This window comes from Pleurodeles waltl, chromosome 5 (assembly GCF_031143425.1).
Source record: "Pleurodeles waltl isolate 20211129_DDA chromosome 5, aPleWal1.hap1.20221129, whole genome shotgun sequence".
Lineage (NCBI taxonomy): Eukaryota > Metazoa > Chordata > Amphibia > Caudata > Salamandridae > Pleurodeles > Pleurodeles waltl.
The window spans coordinates 16,908,649-16,930,326 of record NC_090444.1 but is presented as its reverse complement, the minus strand read 5'-3'; the positions used below and the strand labels follow the sequence as shown (position 1 = coordinate 16,930,326).

The following is a 21,678-nucleotide window of genomic DNA, read 5'->3' as shown; positions in this document are numbered from 1 at the left end:
ACCTGGGAGTAAAAGATCAGTATAGTGTGTATACTACAGGTAGTTATATGGATGCACCTCACAGGAGGCTTCCTTACTGTCACTCTGTACATCACTGCAGTGTACACATGCTAATATACCTTTATTTTGGAAATCACACATGAATCGTACACACCTGGGGGGATGTCATACAACAAGTGCATAAAGTACAGGGAGTCACATGACTGCTAAGGCCAGGTGGCTCTGTTGCCCCAAAGCCAAACACAAGCCCATTGTGCATCTGTCCAAATATCCTTGTTTGTTAACTCACTATGGAAATGTACTCACCTGAGGAGACGACATATGTATACTGTGTTTAGTACTTGAAGTAACATGACTAGATCCCAGGAGGACCAGTCCCCGTAACTCTAATCACCAGGCCAGTGCCCATATGCCAAAATGCATCTGCTTATGAACTCCCACATGAAGTTTACCCACCTGGGAGGGACCAAGACACAGATCAGGGTACACCTAGATCCATCTTGAGCAGCTATGCAAGAGGAAAATTGTGAACAGGAAGGACAGCGCACCCTGTGTGTAACAAGATAAAGAAAAACCCAAAGGACTCAAGATGCATCACCTAAATGGTATTGGCAGCAGACACATGCACACTGCACTGATCGCATAATGGCAACTATCACATATAATGCAAGGTTCTTGGTCTTCCTGCTCATCAGTCAACTAGACCATAAAATAATCTAAACCACAGTCCAGCCATTGTTTGGCCTGCACTGCTGGCAAGATGTAAGTCTAAGACCGCCCTCCCAAGTGTCAATGAACTCATATATTCTGCAGCTGTTTGACTGAAATGGAATTGGTATGTTACTCAAATATCAGGTCAGTACAATTGACCACATGTGTACCTGTCCCATAAGGAAAACCTGCAAATCCGATGTGATCATGGCCTTTGCTAAATGCCACTATAAACTATTGGAGGTAGATGTCAAAATACAACCTGTAACATTGTAACCATCACATCAACAGGTCTAGCTGCCACTGGGAACACCAAGCCCGCTCAAGAGACTGTCACTACCCTCATGGAGGAAGCCCTCAGTGAGGACAACACTCTGACTTCTGGACGTTGAGGGCGGTTCTGGCCCATCAGGGCAACCTGGTCAGATGACACCAGTGAGCCTCACTGTGACCACATTAACTCCCAACAGCCCGGTTGCATCTATGCCTCACAGGCAGCCATTCGCCCCCCACACTGTGTCCCAAGGACTGTGACAACCATCTTGTTCGCCTCAGTCCCGGATCCTGAGTCACAGCATCACACCTATGACAATGATGGTCCTGGAACCAGTAGTAGGGGGCAAGCTGTGCCAAGGGTGCACACACATGGGAGTAGGAAACGTTGGAGGGATGTAGTGGGCCAGCAGAATGAAGCTAGATCAAGCAGCTGCAGAAGAACTTCCATTGTGAGTATCTGGAAAAGTGTAAGGCCATCAACACCACCCTGGCCTCCCTATCAGGGGTGTTCAGGGCGATAAGCAGTACCCTGATCAGGGACTGTGAGCAACACCACACCCCTTCCTTTGTCCAAGCAACACCAGTCCCTTCAACATCTGTGGCAGCCACTAGAAGGGAGGCCCTGTCAGGGGAAGCACCCGCCTCAGACACCCCAGACTCTGTAGCAGCAGAACCTCCTCCCCCCAACCACAAGCAGGGACGTCCAGCCAAGAATCCAGGAAGTGCGGATGGCAGCAAGTGTCCTGTTCCTGAAGGAACTCCTTTGTGTGCCACATATTCAGTCTGTTCACTGTTCTATGACCACCTTTCTTTTCATGGTAGGAGGACAATGGACTTTGGACTTCAAATGTTCAAATGCACCTACTGCAGCTCTCAACTATTTCCTATGTCAATAAACTCACCTATCACTAAAACCTTGCCTGCTACCTTCTTTTCCACATTTTGAAATGTGAGTCCATGTGATGCACATGAGGAAGACACAGGATGGTAATGGAAGGAGGGATATGTCTTGGGTAGTGTCATACCGAGGATTAATAGCAACACACTGATATAAGTGTCTGGGCACACCAAACATTTTATTGCACTGTACAGTACATAGCCTGATAAAATGTTTGCAATGTCATAGCCAAAAATGTCTGAACCGAATTGAGTCAGGCTAGCTATCTCAAGGTACCAGACCACAGAAGAAAGGGCTTTGTCAGTCCTCGTCCCGTAGAATAGGATAGCTGATTGGTGGATGTTGTCACCAGTGTGAGCCTTATCACATACCAAAACCAGGTCTGCCAACATAACATATGCCATGGCACAAACAGAGGGCAATACGACAGTCCTTTATCATAGATCCATCCTATTACAATGACCAAGCATCTGGTGGTATGACACAAACCTCTGTTAATGTTGTGGCACAGGCACCACGGCTTGCAATGAGGAAACACATCTACAGCTACAAAAAGGTCATACAGGATCATTGTCTACACAATGCATAGAAAGAATGCAAGGATTGCAATTGATGAGAACATATTTCATGAGGCCATATGATCACACACATGAGGCAATTGTACCAAAACACCACATCAAACCAGTGCATTGTGTACTTCAGAATTCCACCCACCCACTGTCCAAGCTGCATTGACACAGGACTCGTACACACTAAATCAGTGCCTGACATTACCTGGATCAATCTATGTCCACTTCATATGTCAGAACAGTGCCAGATACCTGCCAATGTCACAATTCTGAAATGCCCACATGAGGATGGTATGGTGAAGGTACCTGGTCAAAATACAATACAAGGAGTTTAGGCAGGATATTTCGTACCTCTTAGACCTGACATACGTTAGGGTGGTCACCCCTAACTTTTTACCTGCCTCCCTCCACTTTTTGGACTCTGTTTTTGCTGGCTCTCAGACTCTGGGCACTTTACCACTGCTAACCAGTGCTAAAGTGCATATGCTCTCTCCCTTTAAACATGGTAACCTTGTATCATACCTGATTGGACTATTTAATTTACTTATAAATCCCTAGTAATGTGCACTATATGTGCCTAGGGCCTGTGGATTAAATGCTACTAGTGGGCCTGGAGCACTGATTGTGCCACCCACTTAAGTAGCCCCTTTTCCTTGTCTGAGGCCTGCCATTGCAAGGCCTGGGTGTGCAGTTTAACTGTCACTTCGACTTGGCATTTAAAAGTACTTGCCAGGCCTAAACCTCCCCTTTCTCCACATATAGGTCACCTCTAATGTGTGCCCTAGAGCAGGGTGCTGTGTGGGTGAAAGGCAGGACATGTACCTGTGTAGTTTATATGTCCTGGTAGTATAAAACTCCTAAATTCGTTTTTGCACTACTGTGAGGCCTGCTCCCTTCATAGGCTAACATTGGGGCTGCCCTCATACAGTATTGAAGTGGTAGCTGCTGATCTGAAAGGAGTAGGAAGGTCATATTTAGTATGGCCAGAATGGTAATACCTAATCCTGCTGACTAGTGAAGTTGGATTTAATATTACTATTCTAGAAATGCCACTTTTAGAAAGTGAGCATTTCTTGGCACTTAAATCTTTCTGTGCCTTACAATCCACATCTGGCTGGGCTTGGTTGACAGCTCCTTGTGCAGTCACTCAGACACACCCCAAACACAGGGTACTCAGCCTCGCTTGCATACATCTGCATTTTGAATGGGTCTTCCTGGGCTGGGAGGGCCTGCTCTCACACAAAGGACTGCCACACCCCCTACTGGGACCCTGGCAGACAGGATTGAACTGAAAGGGGACCTGGTGCACTTCTTAGCCACTCTTTGAAGTCTCCCCCACTTCAAAGGCATATTTGGGTATAAAACAGGGCCTCTGCCCTACCTCATCAGACACTTGCTGGAGAAGAAACCTGAACCAGAACCTGCATCCTGCCAAGAAGAACTGCCTGGCTGCCTAAAGGACTCACCAGACTGCTTTCTACAAAGGACTGCTGCCTTGCTGTTGCCCTGCTGCCTTGCTGAACTCTTGTCTGGTTGTAAGAGTGCTCTCCAAGGGCTTGGATAGAGCTTGCCTCCTGTTCCCTGAAGTCTCAGGACCAAAAAGACTTCTCTTTTTCATTTGGAGTCTTCGTGCGCCGAAAATTTCGACGCACAGCTTGATCCGCGGCGAGAAAAACGCCGCACACCGACGCTGATCGAAGCGACGCCTTCGGGACGACCGGAACTTCGACGCGCGGCCTCGCAAGGACAACGCCGCCCGACTTCCAGAGGGGAAATCGACGCAACGCCTGCCGTGAGAGCGAAACTTCGACGCACAGCCCCATGGAACGACGCGCAGATGGAAAACAAGCAGGAGAATCCATGCACAGACCCCGGGACATCTGGTAATCCCGCGACCCACAGAAAGAGACTGTCCGCGCGCCGGAAAATGACGCCCGACTTCACCGCGTGAAAAATAACGACGCAAGTCCGTGTGTGCTGGGGAGAAATCAACGCACACACCATTTTTCCACGTATCTCTTCTTCTGCGGCCCTTTGCGGAGATTTTCCACTCCAAACCAGGTACTTTGTGCTTGAAAGAGACTTTGTTTGCTTTTTAAAGACTTAAGACACTTTATATAACTTTCCAGTGATATCTCTACAATTTCACATTGCATCTTTATTCGTTTTGACCTAAACACTGTGTGGTGTATTTTTGTGGTGATATATTGTGTTATTGTATGATTTATTGCACAAATACTTTACACATTGCCTTCTAAGTTAAGCCTAACTGCTCGTGCCAAGCTACCAGAGGGTGGGCACAGGCTAATTTTGGATTGTGTGTGACTTACCCTGACTAGAGTGAGGGTTCTTACTTGGACAGAGGGTAATCTGACTGCCAACCAAAAACCCAATTTCTAACAGTACCTATGACCAAAACCACATGTCAAACATCAATGGATCCACTTACATTGCAATGGGACTGACACAAACAAAGCAGATAATCAAGGTAATGAAATGTTCATATCTGACTTAGCAATCAAACATTGGCTGTATACTGCAAAGCATAACAACCTCTCTCTTTTGAGAAAGAAACGCCCTACTCTACACATCCTGACAACTACAGTTCCTCATGCAGTCACAGTGATCACATCACCTTACATACTTATACTCAAGTAAAGTAGTGATTGATGATATCTGCCTGCAAGTCTTCACCTTCCTCTTCATCACTGTCATCCTCACTTGCCATTTCAGGATTCTCCCCCGGTGGCACTGCTAGCTCCCCCTCATCTGGAATGTATGGGATATCCCTCTGCAGGGCAATGTGTGGAGCATGCAGCAGGCCACAACGATCTTGCACATTTGTTCAGGTGAGTAGAGGGTGGCTCCACCTAAATCTGACCTTCAGGAGCCCAAAAGCCCACTCCATGACATGCCGTGTTTTTCCATGGGCATTGTTGAAGCGGAATTCCCCTGTCATAGTTCGGTTCCTTACTGGTGTCAACAACCAAGGATGGTTTGGGTATGCAGAGTCCCCTGTTGTGGAATGGGACAAATGTGCAACCATGAGTCCTTCTTATCAGAATTTTTGCAGCGGACATTGCACACACAAAAACATGACATATGTGACTTACCAGCCAGCCAGGCCCTCTCTGGGTACAGCATGACATCAGCTGGGGGATCGCACTGTTCCGCATAATGAAGTAATCATGGACTGAATCCAGATAGAGGGCACAGACCTGTGAGATGCAGAGGTCTGCCAAACAAATAACCAGGACATTGACGGAATGGAAGTTCTTTCTGTTGCAGTACACTAGTTCATTGCCATGCGGTGGGACCAAAGCAATATGTGTACCATCAATGACTCCCACCACATGTGGGATATGTGCTAAATCATAAAACCCATCCTTCACACGTGTGAAATCCTCACATTGAGGAAACCTGATGCCATCAGTAGCCGTCAGAGACGTTGACCATTGAATCCAATGTGGATGTAGTGCTTTAGCGTTAGGAATGCTGGCTGTGGTGACAGCCTCAAGGGCTGGGATTGGAGATGCGGCAATAATGCGTTTCCCTTGGCCCAGAGGTCTCCCTTTAATGACAGCCATCTGAACAGCAGTGAGAATTTTCTCTGTGGAAGCAAAGCATTGTTCAGCTGCAGAATATAAATGCGATTTGTATGCAATCGGGCGGCCTCACCCTCGTTGAATGTTACATAGGTGAAACCAATAGCACCAGCAATTACTCTGATGACAAAATGTGTTTTGTTGTCCTGTGTGTGTAAATGTTTAGCTGCAAGCATGTCTTGTTTCAATGCTCTGAGAATGCATGTGTGTTCGACTGTCCAATAGTTACTTGAAAAGTCATGACATATTAAGTCATATAATGGTTTAATGCGTTGTGCATAATCTGGAAAGTATGTTCTGCCGAAGTTTAAAAAGCCCAGCAACGAGCTTTTTTATATTGTTTGGCGGTTGTAGTTGTTTGCACTTTTCTAAAAATTGGGGGGGCTAGGCTTTTGCCTTCATCGGATAATTCGTATCCCAAGAATAGGGCACTAAGGAAAGCTAGTTTTTTTTTTTTTTTTAACTTAAATTTGTAGCCCAATTCGGTAAACCACACCACAATGCGTGGAACCCGCCTTGCATGTTGTATGAGGTCATCATCTGTAAGGTAGATGTCTTCTACGTAGGACAGCACCTCACGGTCAATGTTGTGTAAAATGGAAGTAGCACGCACTGAAAACAGTCCTGGGCTGTTCTTGTTCCCTTGTGGGAGATGGCAAAACCTTTTTTGCGAGCCTAAAGTGCTGAAACTTGTTAAGTCCCTACTTTCAGGCACTATGTTTTCACAGAAAAAAAATGTTGGAAATATCCAGGGTGTTTTTGCTTTTTGTGCTCGCTATATTGTTTATAAGTGCTGTGCTGGGTGCATTTTGTATGACAAATGTGCATGTATGACTGTTTAAATGTCTGTAGTCTAAGACTATTCTATAAGAATGGTCTGGTTTAGCTAAGGGGAACAATGGATTGTTCATTGGTGAGACGCAGGGTTAGATTACGCCCTGGAACTATAGCTGTGTGAGGATTTCTCTCACAGGTGCTTTAGCTTCATGCTTTGTTGGATTTTGGGGTTGAGGTTGGAGTTAGGATCTGATTGGCATTACATGATAGGGTGAATCTTTATCCCACCCTACATGGTTGCGAAATAACTCGGGTGCCTGCACCTTAGCCCAATCTATGGTGTAAGCCTCCCTGAGCTGTCTGGGAACAAGGGGCGAGAAAGAGGCTTCAATTACCTCTTCCCCATAAGGGAGATTATGGACAAATTCTGGTGGCCAATCTTTTTCGGCCGGCAAAATATCATAAATGGGAACAACGCGATCCCAAACAATGGCGTCTATTGTGCACTCAATGTCTCCTTCGAATTGTATAGTTACTTTATACACCCTGTTGTAAGAAGTCATCAGTTGCTTTCACCTTCAGATGCTCTAGAAGACTCCGGCGAACTATTGTGACCTCTGCCACGCTGTCTAGCAGTGCCAGTGCCCACTTCCTGTTCTTCAGTAAAGCTCTCTTCCTGAGTGGCATATCGTATAGCAATGGCTGCCACCTTTTCCTTTTTGAATTGGGGTTTTTTGTTGGAGAAGTTTATATTCTTTCTTAACAGAAACTTCTGACGAGTGCTGTGAGTCCTGTCTCTGTTTTACATACTCAGTTCGCTGCTCTGACCGTCCACCTCTCTCACTGCGTTTATCCGGTGACTCCTGAAAGGAACGAGATTGGCGTGTATCAGTATATTGATATCTGTCAGGCGTTTTTAGATTATCTCTGTTTCTAAGATTATAGCGATTTTGAGGGGTCTCCGAATGCAAAGATTCTCCCCTTTCTTTTTTAGGTGTTTGTTTTTGTTTATCCCAGCGTTTTTTTAGAACCTTCAGGTGCTTGCTTGGTAGAATCTTTATTAGATTTACTCTGTAATTCTGGTTTAATAGGTCTGGCCCTCAGACTATCTCGACCAATGCTAGAGTAGGTCTCAGCGATAATCTTTGGGAGCTTGCATTCTTGATCCTGTACAGGAACGTCCAGGAGCTGCATATGCACTGCTAGTGCAACTGCGTCCCCTTTAAGATTACTTAATATAATTAAAGATACAGTGGCACAATTGCCCATTAATTGCATCCCCAAGTCCAGGGCCGGGGCAGCCCCATATTCATCTTGAATTTGTTTTAATACTTCCGGAAGTATTGGTGTACCATGTGTGGTAGTATAGTGCGTGGTAAATACTGTGCCCAAAGTATTACAGTTATTTACTGCGGGAACCATCCCAAATGGCAAGTACATAGTGAGAATTCTATGTTTATCCTGAGGACCCGTGGGGGGGAAAACTGCTTCCAGCCAATGTTCCCTTTAAGGTGCGCGTGTGTGCGCGGGCACACAATGTCTTTTCCCACTGCGCACACGTTTACAAAGCGCACACTTTTAACTACCTGCCTTTGCAGCAATGCAGGACAAGCAGTCCCCAGAGGAGAAATCCCTGTGAATAAGGTTTGTGCTTTTCCAGGAGTTACAGCAGGCCACGGAGTTTAATTAGTTTTGTCTGACTGGAGGGCCTCGGGCTGCATTCACGGAAATAAATCATGTTTATCAGCAGGCTGGCTGGCTGGGGTGATCCCTTGCTAGATAAAATGTTTATTTTGTCACTGAGGGCATTGTGTTCTCTCCAGTGCATAATTTGTAAATAAAAAAACTTGCCGGTGCCCAAAGCCCTCATCTTAAACACGCGGCTGCTGCAATTAAAAGTGCAAACACAGAATACTGAGGCAGCGTAATACTGAAGCCATCTCGGGCCCCTTCAATCCATTTAAAGCCAGTCCCTGACCCTTCAGCTCACTCTTGCAGCTTTCTGCTTTCTCCCATTGTGCCGCTTTTTTGTTTTTCTTTTCCTCTGTCTTTCCCATATGTGTCTTTTACTCACAGTAAATGCTTTAGTAAGAAAAATAAGCCCCGGCCCTCAAAAATTAGTGCTGGTGCTCTGCACCGGAAACAACAAGTAAAACGTTTCTCTTTAAATCAGTGCCATATTCTTTATGGGAATGCATTTGGAAGTGCAAACATCAGGATGGTGGCCAGCTGTCCCCGAGGATCACGAATAACGAAATGTCTTCTTAATATTCATTAGGCAGCTCTTCTGCTGTGCAAATTGTGTTTTTGCAATTTAACTTAATAGAATGTGGGTTTGTTTACAAAATCAGATACTGGTCGCAAAAAGTTGATGTATAATTTGTGACCAATTTTGGCAACTAAAACAATATTACATCTGGCCCTCAACCTTTTAATCCTTTAAGTGAACAATGGCACAGTCATTTTAATTTGCGACAGATTATTTCTCAGTGTTATGTATCTTATTTGAATTTCGAGTCCACAATAGTACACGAAAAAACATAATGTATTATTGGCTTACATGCCCTTAATCTTATGTATTGGCACTTGCTTAGTGCAGTGCTAACACAAACGTGTGATAAAACCCCTTTCAGCACCGGTAACAACAAGCTGTGATATCATTCGCCATGATGTTACTTGTATACTGCCCCACTTGGTTAGCCCCCCCACTTCTTTTTTTTTTTTTTTTTCACTTCCGCTATTCCAACCTGGAAAAGCCACCATAAGGAGAAGGGGATGATGTCTCTCCATTCTTACAATGTCACTCATGCGTTATTTCCCTGGTTGTGTTTTATCCCTTCTGCTTGTTATAACTTGTGCCCAACTGTTAAGATGGCACAGCAATTGTTTTCTTTCTTAAAGACTCTGGCACCCTCAAGGCTTGGACCGTACGATTTAAAGACTATAAATAAAGGGCAATAAACATAAGGGGCTTACAGTTTGGGATGGAAAGATGCTTTTGGCTATAACATTTTTAGATATTTTCTTAGACACATTTGCACTTAAATAACTACAGTGCTTTCTGAACTGGGTTATTTGTTTTTACATACTGTCCTTCTAATTGACTGATTTGGATAATGAGAATGCCTAGCCTTAATAACATACTGCAAAACCGGAGAACACAAGAAGGATAAGTGCCAAATGCTGTACTCTGTACTGCAGGTCGCGGATTAGGTAATTGGTTATTGTGAGAAATACCCAGGGTTATGGATGAGCTAAAGTCACTATCTGCATTAATGATCCTGGGACTAAGCAAACTACGCCTTAATTTTGTCTGTTTGTTGAGCCCCTGCCGTGACTTCAGTTTGTAAGATGCCCTATATTCAGGGCAACTAAAATTATGCAATTGTGTGTCCGCAGCATTTTTGTATAATTATACATTTGACACATAACCAAAAATCTGCAACCAAAATACACTGATAATAGCTCAAACGGTTCAAATATTACTAAAGCCCACCGCCACATGAATACGCGCAGTGGAAGGCTGCTCTTGTCACCTTTCTGTTGCTTGCTGTGAGTGCACCTGCTAGCACCCGCGTCTTGCTTGGGAGACTCTTTTGTGCCCAGTAAAGGGCTTGGGGCCTGCCTGTCACTTTCTATTTGTTGGCTTGCGTGGCACTTTTCTCTACGGTCTTGTAATTCGTCACTGGAAGCCAAGCATAATTTCCGCTCCTCTGTGTGGAACAGGTACAAGCACTGATTGATTCAACTTAATCTGTGCCCCTCTGCTGCTCCTGATGTGAATACGATACTATTTTCTTCTTTTTAACTTCTAATGCCCTGCCTTTTTTGCTTTAGTGGTAAAACAAAGCTATGGAGAGGCAAATGCCAATGGTCTTGGTAGTTATGTGCTGCACTTGCGTGAATGGTCAATTTCTTGGCGCACGTATCCTCGGCTGCAGCGCACAGAGACCTTACACTGCCGGGAACATTGCTTCCAGCACATTTATTTTTTGAGCAAACCAAAACGGAATCTCCTCACGTTTGGCGGGTACCCTACCCATGATCGAATGCACAGTCGCACTGTTAATACCTGGGGTGACTTCATGTGGTTGCGCTGGGGCAGCACGTGCTGGGTTAGCATTTAATGTCTGCATTACAAACTGTACTAACAGTCTGTATATTGCCGTAGGCTCAGCATACAAGCTTTGAACCTCAGCTACCGCCACGGTTACTGCACCAGGATGCAGTGTATATGTGGCCAATAAAGGCCAGGTAGGGCCATCATTGCTCAGAGGACCTAACCTAACGTGTAATATTGTATATGGTAGGGCACCATCAAGCCAGTTATTATGGTCTTGATAAGATAGGGGTATCTCTAATTATGCATAAGCTCTGTATTGTGCAGTTATGTTAGCAGGTGTGTAGTGATGAAATATTAGTGTTCCCATCAACTGCTGGAAAAGTGACCCAAGAATTAAATATTTATGTTCTTTAGGCTACAAATGCTACTGGACCCCCCGGGCCTGTGAGGCCATTTGCTAATAAATGAGCAGTGAGGGGTTGTCGCATGTTTACTGCAATTGCTACTCGTTGTGGGTTCGGCATGGTAATGGTAAAGGTATTTGTTCAGAGATAAGGACACCAAATGGGGTTTGATCCTTTTAGGGTTCAAGCTTGAACAACCCAGCGTTGGATAGGTACTACCTACCTAGCTGAGGAGGAGCTCCTCAATACCACGGACATCTCCGTATATAGTATTGAGGTGTCTTTAGCACGTAGTGAGACAGAGATACTCAGGAGGATCCGAAAATTAGTGCCTGACCAAACTTTGGCGTCGCCGTGTCTTGAAGACTCTCATTATCCTAATGAGGCTACTAGATTCGGGCAACAGAATCATCTTCATTGTGGGGAACTGAGTCCAATCCCCCCACACAATGTGACAACTGTCTGCCTAATCCAGGTTTTTCCGGCTAACTAGCAGTGCCTCATCTATGCCCAAGAGGAGGGATGATTGTGGCAACCGGGCTCATGACAGAAATGACTCCTCAGGGGAATCGTGGTCGATCAGATCTCATCCTTTTCTCTTAGTTACATTAGTCTCACATATGCAAAGATAAACAGAGGCAGAGAATGGTTCAATAAGGTTTATTGAATTAACTGCATCCTAGATAAAATGGCATGAATTGCAAAATGGTGACAAGAAGAGTGAAACACAAGATACTGTCACTATGCGTAATATATGTGGTTAGAACTAGGCTATGTTAGAGCACAGCATGATAAGCCCTAATTTGCCCTTTAGGTTTCCCCTCTGGGATGACATCATTCCCCTTATCTGAAAAAGGATGCCTGAAAGACACCATCCCCATGTAGCCCAGGGATCTGTTAGTCTAAGCAAGCAGCTATAGCAAATTTAATCAGCATGCAGTCGTGGTCACCTGGCTGACATCTCCCTCTAATGTGTATGGGACAGAGAAGTGTTTTTATAATAAAACAGCTGATGTTCTGAGAAAAGTTCCCCACATAAGGATGTGTTTGTTTCTGTGAATGTTAGAGACATAGCGTCCCACTTTGCCTGCAACTCTATCTGGCTGCAGCCTTGAGGAAAGCACAAAGTGAAAAGAATGTCCTGCTAGAAGTGCAATGCTTTCCTAGGCGAAACAGCAACTAGATAAAGAAAATAAAACAGCACTGCAAATGTGACCTATGCTAGAAAAATAACGCAAAGCTGAATAAAATATAACTGGGCTAAAGCGCACAACAGGAGGTCTAGTTGCTAAAATAACATGTCTAAAAACATGGCTAAAATAGCTATACAACAATGGTTAAGGCATTCTAGTTTTTCAGCTGTAAAAGAACACTTCTCTATCCAATCTGATGACATGGATTTGCAGGATTTGTTGTTAGGTATTTGATACCCATGATCCAAAAGATTCTTGAAAACCATTTACAATGAAATATGGATCAGATAGATCAGTTTAAGGCAAATAGATCAGGCTAATTTAGAGAGAGCAACGGATGTTGTTGATAATGGAATGAATACATTGTCCACTCGTATTTCTACACTAAACAAGTCTTCCGCAACTGACATTATACAAAATAGCATGTCTTTTTTACAGCATGGACAGAGTCAACTTAGTTCTATAATGCAGTTGAGCTGGACATTGCAGGTTTTGAAATCGAAACCGTGTGCCCTGGAAGCAAGTGAACTCCAAAGAGTTATTCTTGCCTTTTAATGTAACACACAAACGACAGAAAACAGAAAAGAGCGACGCAACATACGCAATGCTTAACATAGAAAAGTTAGGAACATTGCCTTTAACAGTAGCTGAAACACCGTCAGCAGAATGGCTAATACATGGAGTAATATCTCTGCCAATATCCACATTTCAGTTTACATCAGGTTTGAAACATCTTCCAATAGGCAGATTTGAGGCTTTAGGGGGGAGTTATATTCACAAGGTGTGGAAATTAAACCTCAGATGTACGTGAGAGGAAAAGGACGCCTTTACCAGTGGAAGTGATTGTGAAACTTCTGTGAGGCATTCAATGGATTTGTAAAAAGGTTTGTTTGGCATGGTTTCCCTCCACGTGAGATTAGGGTAGAGAGTTTGTGGCCTCCCATTTCTACCTTTAATGTTACCTTCGACTAGCTGAGCAGACTAAAACATGTGGCGCTTACACCTGCCCATGAAACCTTCGAATTGCAAGTTGCGAGGTCATCTTCTGAAATAGTCGCTTTTAAACACCAATTTTCAAAGCTACTTTGGTGAACTTGTCAGTCACATTTCTAATGCCTCTAACATGCAAATGTTGTACATTTTTTCAAAGCGACTGGGTCTGGTTTTGTCAGCACATGCCAGGCTGTTTCGGGAGTGGTTCCATCCTTTACATGCTCTTCGTTTTCAAGTGTATTTAGAGCCAAACCTCTTGTATTGGCGTAAATTGGCAATATTACTTCTCTTTTTCCTCTGCATTGGATGTCCCATATCAAAGTCAAGTGGTGATGGAACTACTGCACGCTCAGTTGTGTCATGAATGCTAGTACAGTACTTTGGCATACCTTTATTGGAGGAACTACACGACAAATGGTCTTTGTCTTTCCGGCTAGTATGGTTCTACTGTGTGCAGCCTGTGTTCCACTGTCTTTGGCGCCCTTTCGAGTTTGCACTGGTTGTATATCTTGCAACGCAATTGGTACAATCTACGGACATGAATCTGCGGATGTTCCCATTACGGAGTTGTCCTATGAGACTACGATTGCTTTAGGATGCCTTTTACGAGCCATCTTTTATGGCTATGGATGCTACAGCTGCAGGATGCCCACCTTTTGGCTCACCTGCTGCGGCATTGCACAGGACGCTACTTCCTCTGCAAAGGATAAGGCTCTCGATCATGTATGTTCATCTGACCTAACTCACTGAGACTCTGGGGGCTGCTGATGTGGGTTCCGTTTTGGATTCCATTACTATGGACGCTTCCACTGACATTTAAATTTGGCCCTTGTTTTGAACCAAATTGACAGGTTTTAATGTGATCATTTTTATGGCTTGTTCACTTTGCTTCCTGGTGTGAACATTGTAATCTTTTAATATTTTATTCAGTGTAGTTTTAAGAGTCTAGTTTTTAAAATCTGTCTTTCTCACAGAGAACTTTGTGGACTTGTGTTGGTTCCCCCTGTTTTTAGCTTCATTTTATATTTCACATGTAATTCGTTTTAGCTGCACTGCTTTTAGAAGTGACATGTTACACACAATTCTCACATGATATTCTTCTAGGAATATGTGGTACAAGTTGGTTGTTTAGTTAGCCTTTGCACGACATGTAATCAGTACTTTCTGTTCATGGCTAAGAGCACTGTACACAATATCCTAGATCTTGTGTTGCCTGTTCAGGAGACAGATTCTAACGCCTAGAGACAGCACCAGGACTGTGCATCCAACACAGTATAGGCTTATTAAATAAATGGTGCAGTGACCCAGCAGCCACTACCGACCTGGGACTAATGTTGCTTTCGACATTCTGCTCTGCTGGAACCAATCTACCAGCTCCCAAGAGGATTGGCATCTATAACTCAGGCTGACTCCTGACACTGTCTTCAGGTTTGATGCTAGTGCACATACCTGAAATCGAACCAGGCAGAAGGGTACACTCGCTATGCTCTCAGCATAGCTTTAAGGTTATGTAGGAACTTCTAGCACTTCTAGAACACATTTACTATGGTTGGAGTATTCATTGTCTTCACCAAGTTTATTATGCTGAATGCTCTGTTTTATCTGCTTAATTATCGCAGCTCATTCGCTTCATGCAAGATTACGCTTGTTTTAATAAATATGTTGAAAACTCAGTTCCTATATCTTTTGTGTCTTTGCCGGGACATGCATGAGTAATATAATGAAAGGGTGCGATCTGTTTCCACAACTTCCCTGGGGAGTCTGAGTGTCATGTTCAGGTTGCCATAATTGCCTTTCACCGAAATAGGTGAGGCACTGTGAGCTAGCCAGGAACTGGGCTGACAGTTTCCAATGGTGCGGATAGACTTTGCCTCCCATGTTCTGAGGATCTGCTGCCCTGAATGTGCAGTTATATTATCTTAGCAGAAACTGTATAACAAACAAATTGCCCCGAAGCATGAACTACCCTGTTTGAGATCAAGAAACTGAAATTCTTTCTTCATGCCAATTACTTCAGAACTATTGTCCAATCCTTAGTGCTCTCCAAATAGGTATTAGAAAATGTGTGTTAGCTGGTGTTCATTCACAATATCTAACCCCTCTCAGGCCAGTGATGCACTTAGCAGCCCTAACTCTGTCTAGAACAATAAAATGATTGAACCAACATGGTACTTAAAGACTCGTTCTTAAAGACTCATTCCCACTCAAAGCCAGAATAACATTCAAATTAGCTTGTATTACACAAAAATGTTGTTTCTTAACAAACCTGGTTGTCTTCCTCAAACATCGACCTTCAGAAAGCACTTGGAACATGAGAAGACTCCAGAGTCATATGGTAGATTGCAAGAAATGTAATTCAAACAAAGAAATCCTACAAACTTCTTCAGTGCTGTGACTATAATTTAGAACTTACAATCACGATCACACAGATTTCATAAATCATAGATTTTCCCCTAGCCATTCCACACCCCGTATGTTCTATTCTCCTCTCAATGCCTCCTGCGTTTTTCTCCTTACCTAGCCCATCCTTTGTATCATTACCGTCTCATAAGTACATAAACTACCATTACTTGCTTTTATTTCAATTTCAGTTGTGTTCAGTTGATTACAGTTTTGTTTAAAACGATTAATGTTCTATGTAATGTAGAAGCTACCCTTTATCTTGTTTATGTACAGTGCATGGATACCTTTGTGTGAGTGCATCTTACAAGAACACCTGAGGAAATAAAATAAGTAAATAAATGTACTACAGTCCCACACTGACATAAGTATTAAAAATATAACGTGATATTTAGATAATCACAGATTGCTGTTCCAAACGCCGATTGCCATGAATATGAACACCTGTTCTTGACTTAGGATCATCATATATGATACACATGTTTTTATTTTATCTTTTTACTTTAAATTATTAAGTACGTTTGAAAACATGTAAATATAGTATAATTATTCTATACTGTAGTGATTGCAGTTTCTACCACAGAGCACTCTCCTTTCTTCTTTTACTTTGTAATAAATGTTTTTGTCACCTTCAGTACAATCACGTGATTTTTCCTTAGATTTCCCCGACACTGCCTTAGAGCTCCCCTGAGTTGCTTTGACACATTTAGTATATGTACATTTTTTCACTTGGTTTGTAGCTCCAAGTTAGGTTTTGATATTCATAAGCATATTGACGGCAAGTATTAAGCGCCTTCCAAAGTCACAGTATGTGTGAATAATGCCCAGCATTAAGCTCCTAAATGTGCTGTAGTTATTCTTTGTAATACTTGCATTGTGTCAAAGATAGCTTTTATCTGCAGTTTCTATGTTGTCACCCATATAGCAGGAAGTTTAGGATTTCAAGCAACTTTTTTTTATTAATCCTGTGACACCTATGATGATTGAGACCATTTATCACATGTGGTTTCCATATTTTATTTCTCTCACATTGAATCTTCAGAAATGTTATCACTTTGTGTGTTTCTGTGGAAGGGAGAGAATACTCAATGTGGACTTCAGGGTACAATTTTTGAGGTCACATTAGCTTTCCCTTTTAAATCAGGGCCAGTTAATTAAGTGATAATGTGGCTGCAACAATTTTTGCACAATTATAAATTAACTGCATTTGCCACATAGTCCATCAACTGCTGCATAATCTACAGATTTTAATAAAAAGAAACTGTAGCTCAAATGGTTCATAAGTTACTAAAACCACAGCAACACATGCTGCAGAGCAGTGGAAGGCTGTATGAAAAGGTTCAATTGTTGCTTTGTACTTTATTTAGGAATTAAACTAAGGTGTTAACAAGTGTAACAAGCATTTGCAATGCAATGGGTCTTGCATTTGCTCAACTTAGAGCTATTAGTGTTGTAAAGTCCTAACCGGACTTTTCTTGTCACATAAAATGAGAATGATAAGTAGTGCAGTTTTACATAAGCAAGCCGATTAAAAGTGCCACGCCATGAACATGAAGGAAAAGAAACAGACGTTAACTTGCAGTCAAACGTATCAGCAAATGTGCAGCTCGATCGCGCTGTGTAGGAAATAAATAGAAAAAGTAGTTCAGAAACCATACTGAAAACAAGGAGCCTCGTATGTTTTCAGTAGTTGGCCGGTGCGCTCGAGGAGGGCTAAACACCGGAAAAGGCATGAGGTATGCATGCCTTTCACAAATAAAATCAAGTGATTATTAAAAGGCAAGCCCACGAACCAACAAAACTGATGGACGTGTGGTGGGTGTGGTTAAAAGCCCACAGAGAGATTACAGCAGGCTAGAGCCCTTAAAAATGACAAAATAATGCAGTAATACCATCACAAAATGTGGCATCTTACACCACATAGTTTGACTTTTCATGTTGCAGAATTTATTCAACCCTGCTGCATAATTTGGACATCCCCTGTCGCATAATTCCAATGACCCTGCTTTTAGTTTGGAAATACCATGTGACATCCAAAATAGACATATGTTTTTCTTAGGGTTTGTGGCCCCAAGTTGGGTTTTGTTACTCCATTTATTAACTGAATGGAATGAACAGGTATATCTGTGTTATCTCCTGCACATGACATTAGTCACATTTTACTTTCTTATGTACAATCCACAGTTGTTGTCTTATGTTTTATACTTGAATCGCTGTTTGTTGGTGAGTGACAACCAACATACACAGTACATGAAAACAACATTAGTAATTTCTTTTCTAATCTTCTGCTGATGCCACAACCACAACCTGCCAAAAGCCAATGCTGGCAGTAGGTTACTTTTTATAATGGATTTATCGCTCAGTTTTTGTGTTGATGAGATTTGGTATACATCTTGCACAATTTGTTTTTCCAAGTGCAATACTATATTACTCATCATTCCTATAATGCCACTCCACTACTCTGGCCACACAGCACTTCCTCAGTGTCCGAGTGGTTGCATGCTGCAGGATGTATCCATTTTCTGAACTACTGCGAGCATAGCATGCATGCCGTGTCATAATATTTACAAATGGTAACCTTCATTGGTGGTAGGAAAGCTAATATAGATGGTTTTCATATGGCCTATTCCCAGTGTGTGTTTTCTGATGTTGCAGGAGCCCTTTATTTGTATAAAATAAGACATTCAGTACATTCATATGCTTTCCCTTTGGTGTGAGTTTTTTGATGTTGCAAGAGGTTACTTCTCGTAATTAATGTCTTTTCACATTCAGTACAACCATATTGTTTCTCTTCAGTGTGGATTTTTTATGTTGCATGAAATTCCATTTGCTAAAGAATGCATTTTTACGATGAGTACATTCATATAGTTTCTGCCCAGTGTGGATTTTCTGATGTTGTATCAGATGCCATTTTGTAGTAAATGCCATGTCACATTCAGTACATTCATATGTTTTCTCCCAGGTATGGCTTTTTACATTCTGTGCATTTATATGGTTTATCCCCATTGTGGATTTTCAGATGCTGCATTAATACCCATTTCCTAGTGAATGTTTTTTTACATTCTGTGCATTCATTTGGCTTCTCTCCAGTGTGGATTTTCTCATGTTGGAAGAGATGGGTTCTTGTAATGAATGCCTTTTTACATTCAGTACCTGCATATGGGTTTTCCCCAGTGTGGACTTTGAGATGATACATTAGATGACCGTTTGTAATAAATGCCCTGTCACATTCAGAAGATTTGTATAGGTTCTCCCCAGTGTGAGCTTTCTGATGTTGCATTAGTTGTTCCTTTAACATGAAAATCTTGGCACAATCGGTACATCCATATGTTTTCTGTCCAGTGTGGATTTTTTGATGTTGCAAGAGGTTACTTTTTTAATGAATGCCTTTTCACATTCAGTGCACTTGTATGGTTTCTCCCCAGTGTGGACTATTAGGTGCTTCACTAGTTTTCCTTTTGAAATGAATGCCTTTTTACATTCACTACACTCATATGGTTTCTCGCCAGTGTGGATTTTCCAATGTTGCATTAGGTTTACCTTATAACTGAATGATTTGTCACATTCAGGACATTCATATGGTTTATTCCCAGTGTGGACTTTTTATTGTTGCAAGAGATTTCTATTTGTAGTGAATGACTTGTAACATTCAGAACATTCATATGGTTTCTCCCCAGTGTGGACTTTTTATTGTTGCAAGAGATTTCTATTTGTAGTGAATGACTTGTAACATTCAGAACATTCATATGGTTTCTCCCCAGTGTGGACTTTTTATTGTTGCAAGAGATTTCTATTTGTAGTGAATGACTTGTAACATTCAGAACATTCATATGGTTTCTCTCCAGTGTGGGTTTTATGATGTTGCAACATATTGCATTTCCTAATGAATGCCTTTTTGCATTCAGTGCATTCACATGGTTTCTCCCCAGTGTGGATTTTCCAATGATCCTTTAGGTCTTTCTTTTTTCTGAATGCCTTCTCACATTCAGGGCACTTATAAGATTTATCCCCGGTCTGGATTTTCTGATGCTGCAAGAGACTCCTTTTCCTAGTGAATGACTTGTCACATTCAGAACATTTATATGGTTTCTCCCCAGTGTGGACTTTCTGATGTTGCAAGAGATTCCTTTTTGAAGTGAATGACTTGTAACATTCAGAACATTTATATAGTTTCTCCCCAGTGTGGGTTTTCTGATGTTGTAGGAAGTATGCTTTCCTGCTGAATGCCTTTTGACATTGAGTACATTCATATGGTTTCTCTCCAGTGTGGACTTTCTGAAGTCGTGTCATTTGTTCCTTTGTGGCAAAAGCATTTTCACATTCAGGATATTTATATGGTCTTAGCCCTCGGCAGCCCTCCTGATGTCTCTTTAGATGTCCGTTTCCGTCAAAAGCTTTATTACATTCAGAACAAGAATAATGTTTTTCCATTATGGGAACTTTCTGTTCAAAATTAGATCTCTTTTTGATCATGTCCTTGTCACATTCAATATATCTATATGTTATCTCGCCATGTCAGCATTCTGATGTGCTAGAGGACAGACATTTGGAATTAAATCTTTGTCATGCTTCAATACATATTTGTGGCCTTTTTCAGGGTGTGTTTCAATATATTAGTGAGGCCTATCTTTTGTTTCTATCATTGGATTAATGTTAGCACTTTTACACCTAAAGCTTTGAAGAATGTCTTAGACACATATCGGCTCTTGGTGGTGTTGGCTGTGCACTGAGATTGTATTTATTGCAAACCTTTCTGGCAAAAATGAAATCACAGATCTTATTTGGGTGGTTGGGATTCTCTGGTGTCTGGAAGTATTTTCCTGAGAGTTTAACACTGTCATGGGAAGATTTTGGTTTATCTCCAATATTTTCAAAAGTATTTTTATCAAATCCATTTTTCCACCAACAGTCAATCAATTTTTTCTGTTTCCCCTGTTGTGGAAAAAAGAATCATAATTAGGTAAAAATACAAAAATCAAAGTAATGTATGTGACACAAAAAATCATTTTTCATTTTTAGCATGGAAAGGACTTAGGCAGAGAGAGATGGCCCACCTTATATTTAGTGTCACTCATACTAAGTTCTCCCCTCAAGATACAAACCCTGTCTAAAGCAAGATAATGGAAAAGCACATGCTTGACTCCATTTATAAATATTTTAAACATCTAAAAGAAGACTGTCACTTAAATATTCTAAGTCCAGATCCAATCTCTGAAATAATCTAACTTCATCTCTGACATTCATGGATTTTGACCCATGACGTATTCATACAACAGCAACAATTTTTTTTTCATCCTCACTTTTATATTCAGGTAGGCCAAAAGGTATGCAATTTATAAAAGTGGCTTTGCCTGTGGCGGTCATCCAGTGTGAATTCTAACCCACATTCACTCTTCCCTGTTGCAGCCCATGACATACCATCTGGTGCTTAAATACGGGTCAGAATTAGGCACTATCTCTTACTCTCTGTTTTACTTCCTCCAGTATTGCACAGGCCCTCAGCACAACAGGGATCATGTCAAAAACAAGGATCTTAAGTTAGCACTGCAGGTAGTAGGAGCTGTTAGGCTGAGTATAGATAAAAATGGACCACGAGCAAAGGGAATGGTCAGGTGTAAAAAGATGTGAATTAGGGAAGAGTAAGCATTAGCTTTTGGAGACGTGGGCCTGGGGAAAGGTTTGTATTTCTCCTGAATGAACTTAAAAATGTCTTGACGGACTCAGAAATGACTTGTTCCTAAATGGCCAATATGTGTCCCTGGGACTGGCTCATCCCCATTATTAATAGC

At 42.1% G+C, this 21,678-nt stretch overlaps 1 pseudogene; it reads right to left on the bottom strand.

The window, feature by feature from the left end:
- Window positions 1-18,833: 18,833 nt before the first annotated feature.
- On the bottom strand, window positions 18,834-20,362 carry LOC138296930 (zinc finger protein 184-like; annotated as a pseudogene).
- Between the last annotated feature and the right edge of the window lie 1,316 nt (window positions 20,363-21,678).